The sequence below is a fragment of the Triticum aestivum genome, chromosome 2B, assembly GCF_018294505.1.
Source record: "Triticum aestivum cultivar Chinese Spring chromosome 2B, IWGSC CS RefSeq v2.1, whole genome shotgun sequence".
NCBI lineage: Eukaryota > Viridiplantae > Streptophyta > Magnoliopsida > Poales > Poaceae > Triticum > Triticum aestivum.
The window spans coordinates 801,968,988-801,983,873 of NC_057798.1; positions in this window are offsets into that span (position 1 = coordinate 801,968,988).

Here is a 14,886-nt window from a genome sequence, read left to right on the forward strand (position 1 = left end):
AAAATGAGGCTCCAGAATATGAATCAAGTGAAGATGAAATAGACCTAATAGATGATTTAGCCGGTTTAAAAATTGAAATGATGAACCAAGTAGATTGTGAACATGATTGGATTAGAGGAAAAGGTGATTATAACATAAAATGTGCTTTCTGTATATATTATCCAAGCCAAGATAATAGGTTTACATGTAGCTTGTGTTTAAAACAAGCATGTGCCTCATGTCTAAGAGCCAATAATCAAAAGTGGAGACAAGAGATAGAATTGGAACCAGAAGAGCGAATATTATCCAGTAGGGTTAGGAATTTAGAAAATAGAATAAATAAGCTAGAAGCAGAGCTAGAAAAACTTAAAGATGAGTTAGAAAATAGTAAAGAGGAAAATGATAATGTTCCAAAAAACACAGAAATGAAAGAGCAAATGGTAACAGTAAGGGATAAAAAAGGAGACAAATTAATACAATTGAAAGATGCAATTACTAGTTTTGGAAACAAATATATTGTTCGATTACCATTCAAAGAAGTGTTAGGAATAAGGATCCCAGTTAAGATTGTTCTGAAGCCAAATATTTCATATAAAGTACTGGCACTATTAGATACTGGTTGCACTAAAAATATCATCCATGATAAATATTTTATGAGATGTCCCGAAATAGTTGAAACTATAGATGATAATAAAGCTGAAGTATCTACCGATATGTCAGGAATAAAGAAGATCCATAACCAGCTAGCATATAATATTGAAGCTTACATAAATGGCACAAAATATATAATAGATGAAATTACAATAAGAGATTTGTCAGTAATAAATGATGACATGATAATAGGGTTAAGATTTTTACAACAATCTTTACAAACCACAATCATACATGAAGAGGGGGTAACATTTACTCCTTATCAAGATAATGTTCCATACATATCTGAAGTGCGAAAACAAAGAAAGTCCTTACAAAATGTAGAAATATCTAATTTAGATGATGAATATAGCACAAGTCCAGATCCCCTTGAATTCTGTAAAGACGAAGAACTTAGTGAGACCATAGAAGAATATCATATAGAAAATACATGTACTGGATGCATTGGGTTGCAATCATTCTCTCCAAATTGGTATAGAGATATAAAATCTAAAAAGGATATAGATAAGATTGTGCAAAGACTAGAAAGTATACAAATTATTGGAGAAATACCAATGAAACATTGGGATAAGAACTCTATAGTTTGCAAAATAAATATCATAAATCCAGATTATATAATTAAGTCAGGACCAATAGAAGCAACTCCTAAAGATATCGAAGAGTTCAAAATGCATATTGAAGAGTTATTAAAGTTAAAAGCTATAAGAGAAAGCAGAAGCCCTCATCGATCTGCTGCTTTTATAGTTAGAAATCATGCTGAAGAAGTTAGAGGTAAATCTAGAATGGTAATTAACTTTAAAAGGCTTAATGATAATATAGTTGATGATGCATACAACATACCTAATAAGCAGGAATGGATTAACAGAATACAAGGAAGTAAATATTTCTCCAAATTCGATTTAAAGGCAGGATTTTGGCAAGTAAAAATGGCTGAAGAATCTATTCCATGGACAGCATTTACTTGTCCACAAGGCCATTATGAATGGCTAGTAATGCCATTAGGTCTAAAGAATGCACCTGCACTATTTCAAAGAAAGATGCAAAATATATTTAATGAGACTCAAGCATTTATATTCGTATACGTAGATGATTTGTTAGTATTCTCAAAATCATACAAAGAGCATATAGCCCATCTTGAAGTGTTCTTTCGAAAGGTAGAACAAAATGGGCTCATACTATCTAAAAAGAAGATGGAGATTTGCAAAGAGAAAATAAATTTCCTTGGTCATGAAATAGGAGAAGGAAAAATATATCTACAAGAACATATTGCAAAGAAAATATTAGAGTTTCCTGATAATATGAGTGATAAAAAGGTTTTACAACAGTTCTTAGGAATTGTAAACTATGCGCGAAACTATATAGATAACTTAGCAAAGCTAGCAGGACCTTTATATGCTAAATTAAGAAAAAATGGTCAAAGATACTTCAATTCTGAAGATATAAAATTAGTAAAGGCCATCAAGGAAAAGGTAAGGAATTTAAAACCCCTAGAATTGCCTCTAGAAGACAATTATTTTATAATTGAGACAGATGCATCTAAGGTAGGATGGGGTGCGATACTAAAACAAAAGCCCAATAAATACTCTCCAAAGGCAGACGGAAAAATATGCTGATATGCTTTAGGAAGTTACAAATTAAAGACGGTAAATAATATTGATAGAGAAATTCTTGCAGTTGTAAATGCAATAAATGCATTTAGGTTATATCTAGGATTTAAAGAATTTACAGTACGAACAGACTGTGAAGCCATATGCCGATATTACAATAAAATTAATAGTAAGAAAAGCTCAACCAGAATATGGGTCTTATTTGAAGACACCATAGCTGGGAATGGTTATAAAGTTATTTTTGAGCATATTAAGGGGAAGCATAATACCTTACCTGACATATTTTCTCGTGCATCAAATTTGCAGGAATGAGGAAAGGATTATTCGCCAACAAGGATGAATATCTCTTCTTTGGAGAAGAAAATAGGCTGAAAATGTTTCAGCCAAATACATTCAATTTTAAGCCAAAATCCCATATTAAGCTCGATGAAGCTCAAAGATGCATATTGGATAACTTTTGGTTCCAATATACTCGCAAAAGAGAGGAACAAGGATATTTTTTATCAATTCTCAACAGTTTGGCTGAATATTTTAATGAATTAAACAAAAATGTTCCAAAGCCAGCAAAGGTTGAAATACCAAAAGGAGAAACTCTATATCTTATATTTGATGGAAGCAAACCTGGCATATATTTGGAATGGGAGAATATTATGATTGAAAAATTAGATGCAAAAAGAAATGGACAAGATTTAACATTCAAAAGATATTACAGTATAGATGAGGCCTTACTTTGGGCAAGGAAGGTATTAGGACCAGATTATTATATTGACCCAAAGGCTAAAAACTATATCCAAATGAAAAGAGGCATACCTGCTTCACCAACTCCCACAAAGGGGGAGGCATCAAGCTCAAACAATATAAAGAAAGAAGAATCCCCAAAATATAAGACATATCAAGAATGCCTTCTAAAGGGGCTTGACCCTTTAGACAGTGAATACATAGATCAAGAAATGGATAAAAGGTTTGAAGAATTTTCAAAGATAATAAAGAAAGAATTAAAGGAGGAAATATTAAAAGAATTAAGGCAAGAAATGGATGAAAAATTTGAAGAAATAAAGAAAGAATGTGATGAAAAATATGATTTCAATCTGTTAAATGATGATGATCATATGGACATAGCAGGGCATGGGCAGCGACCTGAATAAAGCCCAAACTGCATATATTGATATTGCTATCAATTATTCGGGCGCGGAGGACATATACCCGACCCGAATATTGATAGAAATTCCCATAAGGTCCTTTAAATATTGATAAGGTATTATCAATCATATGGGCAGGGAAGACCCAATGTAAAAATAATAATAATAATAATAAATAAATAAAATGATATATATATATATATATATTTGTAAAATAAATAAATAATAATATTAAGCAATATTGAAAATGTAAGCAGCCTTGGCATGTATGTACGCATACACTGACACGGGGATTCTTGAAGGCTGAAGAAGCTCTCAAGGCTAATCGCATGAAGACCTGTATGGCCGAAAAGCGAAGACTGGTACACAAAGACTAGCCAATTATTCACCGAGAGACAATGCCACGTGAAGAAAGCAAAGATTCCTGAAGATTTAAACTTGTCGGCACTCTCTCGCACTTTTCTATATTATTAGAAGGACACGCGTATACCCTAGTAGGACACGTGTGCATGCTACCGTGGGTAAAATAAGTGAAGGAAGGCTCCCGAAGGCCACCTTGAAGCCACCCCTCACGGCTAAAAAAGGAGACGCTGGGCTCAAGAAGAGAACACAAGAGACGGGAGAGCACGGAGCACTCAAAGCATCGAGACTCTCCACCAGAGCACCACTTCCGTCGTAGTCTAGCCACCACCACTACTAGTAGAATAGCCAAGAAGGCGCTTAGTTTGCCAAGAGTTTGAAGGTAATTTCCTAGTTGTGTGTAATCCCTTCGGGGCCTCCCGAAAGGGAAAACCATATGTAAATTATGTTGTTGAAATGATGTAGTTTCTTGGTTTCACTTAGTGCTTTTATTTATGAATTTATGGGACGAGTTCTTATGCTAGGGATCCTATAGGAGAAACCTCTGCGTGTGTAGTTCTCTGTGTAGCCAGAGTGGCGTTTGAATGAGAACCTTGTGGCCGTAGAGAAGTGTTCCCTTCGGGTGGAACTGCCTGGGAAGACGATAGGAATTTACCCCATAAATTTGCAATTAAAACTGCTAAGTGAACGTAACTAGCTACATCTGATGCAACATAATGAAAATATGGTGAGTACTGAGTAGGATTTTACACCTTTGCGCACATCGCCGGACGAATTGTTGGCCTCGCCAGCCTCTAAATAGATCCTGCATTAAATATATAATCGAGTTAGAACGTGAAGGTAATCATATTGAATTAAATATTGTTGTGAATAGTGGAATACTATTCCAAATAGTGTATTCAATAGTGGAGCACTATTGTGAATAGTGCCCTACCTAGTGAATAGTAAATACTATTCAAGATAAAAAGAATACCTGTCTACCACTTCCACCTAATCCCAAATTAACCTAATCAAAATCTAATCACATAGTAACTATTTTTATAAAAAAAATTTGTATATGGGATAAATTTTTTTTTATAAAAATAGTTACTATGTGATTAGATTTTGATTAGGTTAATTTGGGATTAGGTGGAAGTGGTAGACAGGTATTCTTTTTATCTTGAATAGTATTTACTATTCACAATAGTGCTCCACTATTGAATACACTATTTGGAATAGTATTCCACTATTCACAACAATATTTAATTCAATATGATTACCTTCACGTTCTAACTCGATTATATATTTAATGCAGGATCTATTTAGAGGCTGGCGAGGCCAACAATTCGTCCGGCGATGTGCGCAAAGGTGTAAAATCCTACTCAGTACTCACCATATTTTTCATTATGTTGCATCAGATGTAGCTAGTTACGTTCACTTAGCAGTTTTAATTGCAAATTTATGGGGTAAATTCCTATCGTCTTCCCAGGCAGTTCCACCCGAAGGGAACACTTCTCTACGGCCACAAGGTTCTCATTCAAACGCCACTCTGGCTACACAGAGAACTACACACGCAGAGGTTTCTCCTATAGGATCCCTAGCATAAGAACTCGTCCCATAAATTCATAAATAAAAGCACTAAGTGAAACCAAGAAACTACATCATTTCAACAACATAATTTACATATGGTTTTCCCTTTCGGGAGGCCCCGAAGGGATTACACACAACTAGGAAATTACCTTCAAACTCTTGGCGAACTAAGCGCCTTCTTGGCTATTCTACTAGTAGTGGTGGTGGCTAGACTACGAAGGAAGTGGTGCTCTGGTGGAGAGTCTCGATGCTTTGAGTGCTCCGTGCTCTCCCGTCTCTTATGTTCTCTTCTTGAGCCCAGCGTCTCCTTTTATAGCCGCGAGGGGTAGCATGCACACGTGTCCTACTAGGGTATACGCGTGTCCTTCTAATAATATAGAAAAGTGCGAGAGAGTGCTGACAAGTTTCAATCTTCAGGAATCTTTGCTTTCTTCACGTGGCATTGTCTCTCGGTGAATAATTGGCTAGTCTTTGTGTACCAGTCTTCGCTCTTCGGCCATACAGGTCTTCATGCGATTAGCCTTGAGAGCTTCTTCAGCCTTCAAGAATCCTCGTGTCAGTGTATGCGTACATACATGCCAAGGCTGCTTACATTTTCAATATTGCTTAATATTATTATTTATTTATTTTACAAATATATATATATATATATCATTTTATTTATTTATTATTATTATTATTAAATTTTTTTTACATGGGGTCTTCCCTGCCCATATGATTGATAATACCTTATCAATATTTAAAGGACCTTATGGGAATTTCTATCAATATTCGGGTCGGGTATATGTCCTCCGCGCCCGAATAATTGATAGCAATATCAATATATGCAGTTTGGGCTTTATTCAGGTTGCTGCCCATGCCCTGCTATGTCCATATGATCATCATCATTTAACAGATTGAAATCATATTTTTCATCACATTCTTTCTTTATTTCTTCAAATTTTTCATCCATTTCTTGCCTTAATTCTTTTAATATTTCCTCCTTTAATTCTTTCTTTATTATCTTTGAAAATTCTTCAAACCTTTTATCCATTTCTTGATCTATGTATTCACTGTCTAAAGGGTCAAGCCCCTTTAGAAGGCATTCTTGATATGTCTTATATTTTGGGGATTCTTCTTTCTTTATATTGTTTGAGCTTGATGCCTCCCCCTTTGTGGGAGTTGGTGAAGCAGGTATGCCTCTTTTCATTTGGATATAGTTTTTAGCCTTTGGGTCAATATAATAATCTGGTCCTAATACCTTCCTTGCCCAAAGTAAGGCCTCATCTATACTGTAATATCTTTTGAATGTTAAATCTTGTCCATTTCTTTTTGCATCTAATTTTTCAATCATAATATTCTCCCATTCCAAATATATGCCAGGTTTGTTTCCATCAAATATAAGATATAGAGTTTCTCCTTTTGGTATTTCAACCTATGCTGGCTTTGGCACATTTTTGTTTAATCCATTAAAATATTCAGCCAAACTGTTGAGAATTGATAAAAAATATCCTTGTTCCTCTCTTTTGCGAGTATATTGGAACCAAAAGTTATCCAATATGCATCTTTGAGCTTCATTGAGCTTAATATGGGATTTTGGCTTAAAATTGAATGTATTTGGCTGAAACATTTTCAGCCTATTTTCTTCTCCAAAGAAGAGATATTCATCCTTGTTGGCGAATAATTCTTTCCTCATTCCTGCAAATTTGATGCACGAGAAAATATGTCAGGTAAGGTATTATCCTTCCCCTTAATATGCTCAAAATAACTTTATAACCATTCCTAGCTATGGTGTCTTCAAATAAGACCCATCTTCTGGTTGAGCTTTTCTTAATATTAATTTTATTGTAATATCGGCATATGGCTTCACAGTCTGTTCGTACTGTAAATTCTTTAAATCCTAGATATAACCTAAATGCATTTATTGCATTTACAACTGCAAGAATTTCTCTATCAATATTATTTACCGTCTTTAATTTGTAACTTCCTGAAGCATATCTGCATATTTTTTCGTCTTCCTTTGGAGAGTATTTATTGGGCTTTCGTTTTAGTATCGCACCCCATCCTACCTTAGATGCATCTGTCTCAATTATAAAATAATTGTCTTCTAGAGGCAATTCTAGGGGTTTTAAATTCCTGACCTTTTCCTTGATGGCCTTTACTAATTTTATGTCTTCAGAATTGAAGTATCTTTGACCATTTTTTCTTAATTTAGCATATAAAGGTCCTGCTAGCTTTGCTAAGTTATCTATATAGTTTCGCGCATAGTTTACAATTCCTAAGAACTGTTGTAAAACCTTTTTATCACTCATATTATCAGGAAACTCTAATATTTTCTTTGCAATATGTTCTTGTAGATATATTTTTCCTTCTCCTATTTCATGACCGAGGAAATTTATTTTCTCTTTGCAAATCTCCATCTTCTTTTTAGATAGTATGAGCCCATTTTGTTCTACCTTTCGAAAGAACACTTCAAGATGGGCTATATGCTCTTTGTATGATTTTGAGAATACTAACAAATCATCTACGTATACTAATATAAATGCTTGATTCTCATTAAATATATTTTGCATCTTTCTTTGAAATAGTGCAGGTGCATTCTTTAGGCCTAATGGCATTACTAGCCATTCATAATGGCCTTGTGGACAAGTAAATGCTGTCCATGGAATAGATTCTTCAGCCATTTTTACTTGCCAAAATCCTGCCTTTAAATCGAATTTGGAGAAATATTTACTTCCTTGTATTCTGTTAATCCATTCCTGCTTATTAGGTATGTTGTATGCATCGTCAACTGTATTATCATTAAGCCTTTTAAAGTTAATTACCATTCTAGATTTACCTCTAACTTCTTCAGCATGATTTCTAACTATAAAAGCAGCAGATCGATGAGGGCTTCTGCTTTCTCTTATAGCTTTTAACTTTAATAACTCTTCAATATGCATTTTGAACTCTTCGATATCTTTAGGAGTTGCTTCTATTGGTGCTGACTTAATTATATAATCTGGATTTATGATATTTATTTTGCAAACTATAGAGTTCTTATCCCAATGTTTCATTGGTATTTCTCCAATAATTTGTATACTTTCTAGTCTTTGCACAATCTTATCTATATCCTTTTTAGATTTTATATCTCTATACCAATTTGGAGAGAATGATTGCAACCCAATGCATTCAGTACATGTATTTTCTATATGATATTCTTCTATGGTCTCACTAAGTTCTTCGTCTTTACAGAATTCAAGGGGATCTGGACTTGTGCTATATTCATCATCTAAATTAGATATTTCTACATTTTGTAAGGACTTTCTTTGTTTTCGCACTTCAGATATGTATGGAACATTATTTTGATAAGGAATAAATGTTACCCCCTCTTCATGTATGATTGTGGTTTGTAAAGATTGTTGTAAAAATCTTAACCCTATCATCATGTCATCATTTATTACTTACAAATCTCTTATTGTAATTTCATCTATTATATATTTTGTGCCATTTATGTAAGCTTCAATATTATATGCTAGCTGGTTATGGATCTTCTTTATTCCTGACATATCGGTAGATACTTCAGCTTTATTATCATCTATAGTTTCAACTATTTCGGGACATCTCATAAAATATTTATCATGGATGATATTTTTAGTGCAACCAGTATCTAATAGTGCCAGTACTTTATATGAAATATTTGGCTTCGGAACAATCTTAACTGGGATCCTTATTCCTAACACTTCTTTGAATGGTAATCGAACAATATATTTGTTTCCAAAACTAGTAATTGCATCTTTCAATTGTATTAATTTGTCTCCTTTTTTATCCCTTACTGTTACCATTTGCTCTTTCATTTCTGTGTTTTTTGGAACATTATCATTTTCCTCTTTACTATTTTCTAACTCATCTTTAAGTTTTTCTAGCTCTGCTTCTAGCTTATTTATTCTATTTTCTAAATTTCTAACCCTACTGGATAATATTCGCTCTTCTGGTTCCAATTCTATCTCTTGTCTCCACTTTTGATTATTGGCTCTTAGACATGAGGCACATGCTTGTTTTAAACACAAGCTACATGTAAACCTATTATCTTGGCTTGGATAATATATACAGAAAGCACATTTTATGTTATAATCACCTTTTCCTCTAATCCAATCATGTTCACAATCTACTTGGTTCATCATTTCAATTTTTAAACCGGCTAAATCATGTATTAGGTCTATTTCATCTTCACTTGATTCATATTCTGGAGCCTCATTTTCTACTTCATCTTTTTCTATAATTGAATATATTGACTCATCGTCTTTTATTTCATCATCACATACTAATATATTTTCATTAACGCTATCTATAATTAACACCCTCTCTTGTTCTTCATATTTGCTAGAGTATCTTTTCTGGTCTTTATTAGGGCAAGTTCTACTTAGATGATCTGGTGAGTTACATATGAAACACCTGCATGTTTTATCATAGGTTTTCTTAGGATTATATCTTCTTACATTTCTTTTATGAAAGAATGGGGCTCTATTGTCTGATCTTCTTAAGAAATATCTTTTCTTTGTTCTAAAATTTCTATTATCTCTCCTTTGTGGTTTATAATATTTGTTTTTCCTATGCCTTTCTTCTCCATATGTAAGTGGTATTTGGACTATGTTATTGCAAAAATTATAATCTGATTTCTTCATAGATCTTTGGGCTTGAATACTAGTACACACCTTTCTTAATTGTTTGAAAACAAATGTTACAGCTTGAGATATGTTTACCACGTTTCCCGTTGTTTCCTTTTTATATTCTTCAAATATTATTGACCCTAGGGGATCAGGCAACTTATTAAAATATCTTTCTACTACGCCTACATTAAAACCTTGTTTAGCAGTAGTAGCATTATACAAATAATGCTGGGAAAACTATTTAATACCTTTACAGCTAGTTAATGTTAATTTTTCTATTTCTCTTAACCTTTCATTTTGCAATGAGGTATGTCCTAATTCAGGATCTTCTGCTATGATAATATTTGAGATAACATTCGCAAAGTTATTAGGGTTACTTCCTGCCCTTTTTAATTCTTCATATTGACTAGGGTATGATTCTACCCATTGTTCCCAAAGAACTTTTACAGATTCTCCTAAAAATGTTTCAAGATATGTTAACATATCTTCTACCATAGTGCCTATGCTATACTGATTTTGTATATATTTTTGTACTATTAAACCTTTCCATATGCTGATTATATTCGGCCAATCTATTAGGTCATGAGCTGCTAGGTTTAATATAGCACCATCATTTTTATAATTTTGGAATTGCACTGGTTTTTCAAAATCTCTTCTTTTAGTACCCATGTATCTATATTGTCCTGGGATATATGTAGGCTGGTAATCATCTTTTTCTGGAGGCCATTGTCCAGCTGTCCTGGTAGGTCTCTCTCTTTCTCCTTCTCTTTTCACAGATGATTCACCATATCCCCTTCTTCTTTTACCACTACTTTCTACTTCCATGGCTTCCATTGCATTGTCTAAATTATGTAGTCCCACATCATCTAGTGAGTTATAGAAATCACTATTTTGTTCTGAATCATCATATCTTTCATCTTCTAACCACATTTCTTTTATTAATTCCTCCTCTTCCTCATAACTTTCTAATAATAACTTATTATTGATATCCCATTGCTCTTCTTCACTAACAATTTCTTCTTTTTGAATAATATTCTTATCTTTATTATTATTATTAACAACAGAATTTTTATTAATGATCGCACTTGCTTTTCTTTCTGCGGATGCTAAAATTTTATCTTCCATGCTTGAACTACTAGTGACAGACATTTTATCGCTTTTTAGTTTCTTTAACCTTGCAATTTCTCGAATGATAAATAGCTCTCTTTCTCTAATTTTCGGCCAATCCTTTGTCATAGAATGACTATATTCCCATTCAATATGCTTTAGCTTCTTTTCTCAATGAATTATTTCATCATCTAAATTAGCCTTTTCCATACATTTAGATATACCTTTATTCTTATCATCATTAATTTCCGATTCTGACATAAATGATTCAGAGTCTTCTATTGATGTAGCTTTATAGTTCATAAATCAAATACTGCTACTTCCTTCACAATTTTGATAGCTTATGTAGTTTTCAGGTTGCTTTAATTCTTTTTTCTCTACTAATTCTCCTATCTTCCATTCTTCTCCTGCTCTTTCTTCAGAGCCAATTTTAAGAGGAATCATAAATTTAATACCTTTTGATTGCATACTATCAATTACGTCATTCACATTCACTCTATATTTGGAGCTACTTCTATTAGTGAGCCTTCCTATAAATTCTATACTTACTAGCAAATTTGTTCCTTTAAAATCTTCATAACCTTTAGTTTGGAAACCAAAACTCATTTTTTCAATAAATTCTTTTACGGGCATCATTAGGTCTGGAGCTATATAGGTTATTAATCTATTTTCATTCATGTCTCCTTCCAAAAATCCTAATGCTGCTTTATCTACAGATTCCCATCTTCTGTCTAATAAAGTTATCAAAACCTTCACACCTAATTTCTTCCTTGTCATACCTTTAACTCCTATGACATACATGCCTTGATGAATATATTTGTAACCACAATATTTTAATTCATTTTCAATATTTTTGCTTACAATTCTTAAATCTACTGGATGTGTTAACACGCTTAATTCTACTTCTCGAGATATTCTGTATAGACCACTCTTACTTTCAAACATACCCATGTGATATACTTGTTGTGGCTTTATTTTTCTTAGGGTATCTTTCTGATATCTTTCTAGATCTCTTTGTATATCTATAACTTCTTCAATACTATCAATACCATCAGCTTTGCATGATAATCTATGCTTCATGGCTAAAGGTCTTGAATCTTGCCTTACTAATTGGAGAGTTTTGTCTCGTCTAAGGAAGCCTTTAGATACGTCCATTTTTCTGAATTAATATTTCTAGTAGAGGCAACTATTCCAGATGATGATAACACAATTTCTTTGTTGCTTTGAACACTTTTTAGCTTATCTAATACTTGAATTAATAGTTGGATGATTGTGTTATTTTGTATTATTATTACTTTGGGATCTTCTTTTGGAGAGTCGTGATCTGAAAACCCGACAGGAGGTGACAGGTATTTAGCTACTTCGTTTAATGCTTGAGTATATTCGGTCATATAATTATGAGATAATCAAGGTTTTAACCTCTTGCACCAACTTTTTTATTTCAAGTATATCTTGTCTTGAATCAGTGCGTGTGAGTGACTCTTTGCCTTTACTTAAGTAACGGCCTATTGATAACACTTCTTCTTTAATATAATCGTTATTGTTGGAAACTATATTCTGTCTTGCTTTTGCTTCCTCTAGCTTATGTAAAGCTAGATCAATTTTATTATTCAAACCTAAATACTTATCAGGAAGCTTTTGGTATTCTTTGAATAAACTTTCAAATTTTTGGTCTAAATTATCTTGTCTTTTTCCCCAAGATATGTAAAAGTTATATATCAAATCGACAACCGTATTTAACTGGCTATGAGATGAATGCCAGATATGCTCTTCAGAAGGATTTACTCTACACCTTATATTTAGATTTTCCTTAGTATTAATTACTTTACCTGCGCTAACTTCTAAGTTTAAATATTTTAACCTTTCATTGATTAAACGCTGGACCTGATACCAACAATATATGGGATAATTTTTTTTTATAAATAGTTACTATGTGAGTAGATTTTGATTAGGTTAATTTGGGATTAGGTGGAAGTGGTAGACAGGTATTCTTTTTATCTTGAATAGTATTTACTATTCACTAGGTAGGGCACTATTCACAATAGTGCTCCACTATTGAATACACTATTTGGAATAGTATTCCACTATTCACAACAATATTTAATTCAATATGATTACCTTCACGTTCTAACTCGATTATATATTTAATGCAGGATCTATTTAGAGGCTGGAGAGGCCAACAATTCGTCCGGCGATGTGCGCAAAGGTGTAAAATCCTACTCAGTACTCACCATATTTTTCATTATGTTGCATCAGATGTAGCTAGTTACGTTCACTTAGAAGTTTTAATTGCAAATTTATGGGGTAAATTCCTATCGTCTTCCCAGGCAGTTCCACCCGAAGGGAACACTTCTCTATGGCCACAAGGTTCTCATTCAAACGCCACTCTGGCTACACAGAGAACTACACACGCAGAGGTTTCTCCTATAGGATCCCTAGCATAAGAACTCGTCCCATAAATTCATAAATAAAAGCACTAAGTGAAACCAAGAAACTACATCATTTCAACAACATAATTTACATATGGTTTTCCCTTTCGGGAGGCCCCAAAGGGATTACACACAACTAGGAAATTACCTTCAAACTCTTGGCGAACTAAGCGCCTTCTTGGCTATTCTACTAGTAGTGGTGGTGGCTAGACTACGAAGGAAGTGGTGCTCTGGTGGAGAGTCTCGATGCTTTGAGTGCTCCGTGCTCTCCCGTCTCTTATGTTCTCTTCTTGAGCCCAGCGTCTCCTTTTATAGCCGCGAGGGGTGGCTGCAAGGTGGCCTTCGGGAGCCTTCCTTCACTTATTTTACCCACGGTAGCATGCACACGTGTCCTACTAGGGTATACGTGTGTCCTTCTAATAATATAGAAAAGTGCGAGAGAGTGCCGACAAGTTTCAATCTTCAGGAATCTTTGCTTTCTTCACGTGGCATTGTCTCTCGGTGAATAATTGGCTAGTCTTTGTGTACCAGTCTTCGCTCTTCGGCCATACAGATCTTCATGCGATTAGCCTTGAGAGCTTCTTCAGCCCTCAAGAATCCTCGTGTCAGTGTATGCGTACATACATGCCAAGGCTGCTTACATTTTCAATATTGCTTCATATTATTATTTATTTATTTTACAAATATATATATATATATCATTTTATTTTATTTTTTTACAGGGGGTGTTCCCTGCCCATATGATTGATAATACCTTATCAATATTTAAAGGACCTTATGGGAATTTCTATCAATATTCGGGTCGGGTATATGTCCTCCGCGCCCTAATAATTGATAGCAATATCAATATATGCAGTTTGGGCTTTATTCAGGTCGCTGCCCATGCCCTGCTAAGTCCATATGATCATCATCATTTAACAGATTGAAATCATATTTTTCATCACATTCTTTCTTTATTTCTTCAAATTTTTCATCCATTTCTTGCCTTAGTTCTTTTAATATTTCCTTATTTAATTCTTTCTTTATTATCTTTGAAAATTCTTCAAACCTTTTATCCATTTCTTGATCTATGTATTCACTGTCTAAAGGGTCAAGCCCCTTTAGAAGGCATTCTTGATATGTCTTATATTTTGGGGATTCTTCTTTCTTTATATTGTTTGAGCTTGATGCCTCCCCCTTTGTGGGAGTTGGTGAAGCAGGTATGCCTCTTTTCATTTGGATATAGTTTTTAGCCTTTGGGTCAATATAATAATCTGGTCCTAATACCTTCCTTGCCCAAAGTAAGGCCTCATCTATACTGTAATATCTTTTGAATGTTAAATCTTGTCCATTTCTTTTTGCATCTAATTTTTCAATCATAATATTCTCCCATTCCAAATATATGCCAGGTTTGTTTCCATCAAATATAAGATATAGA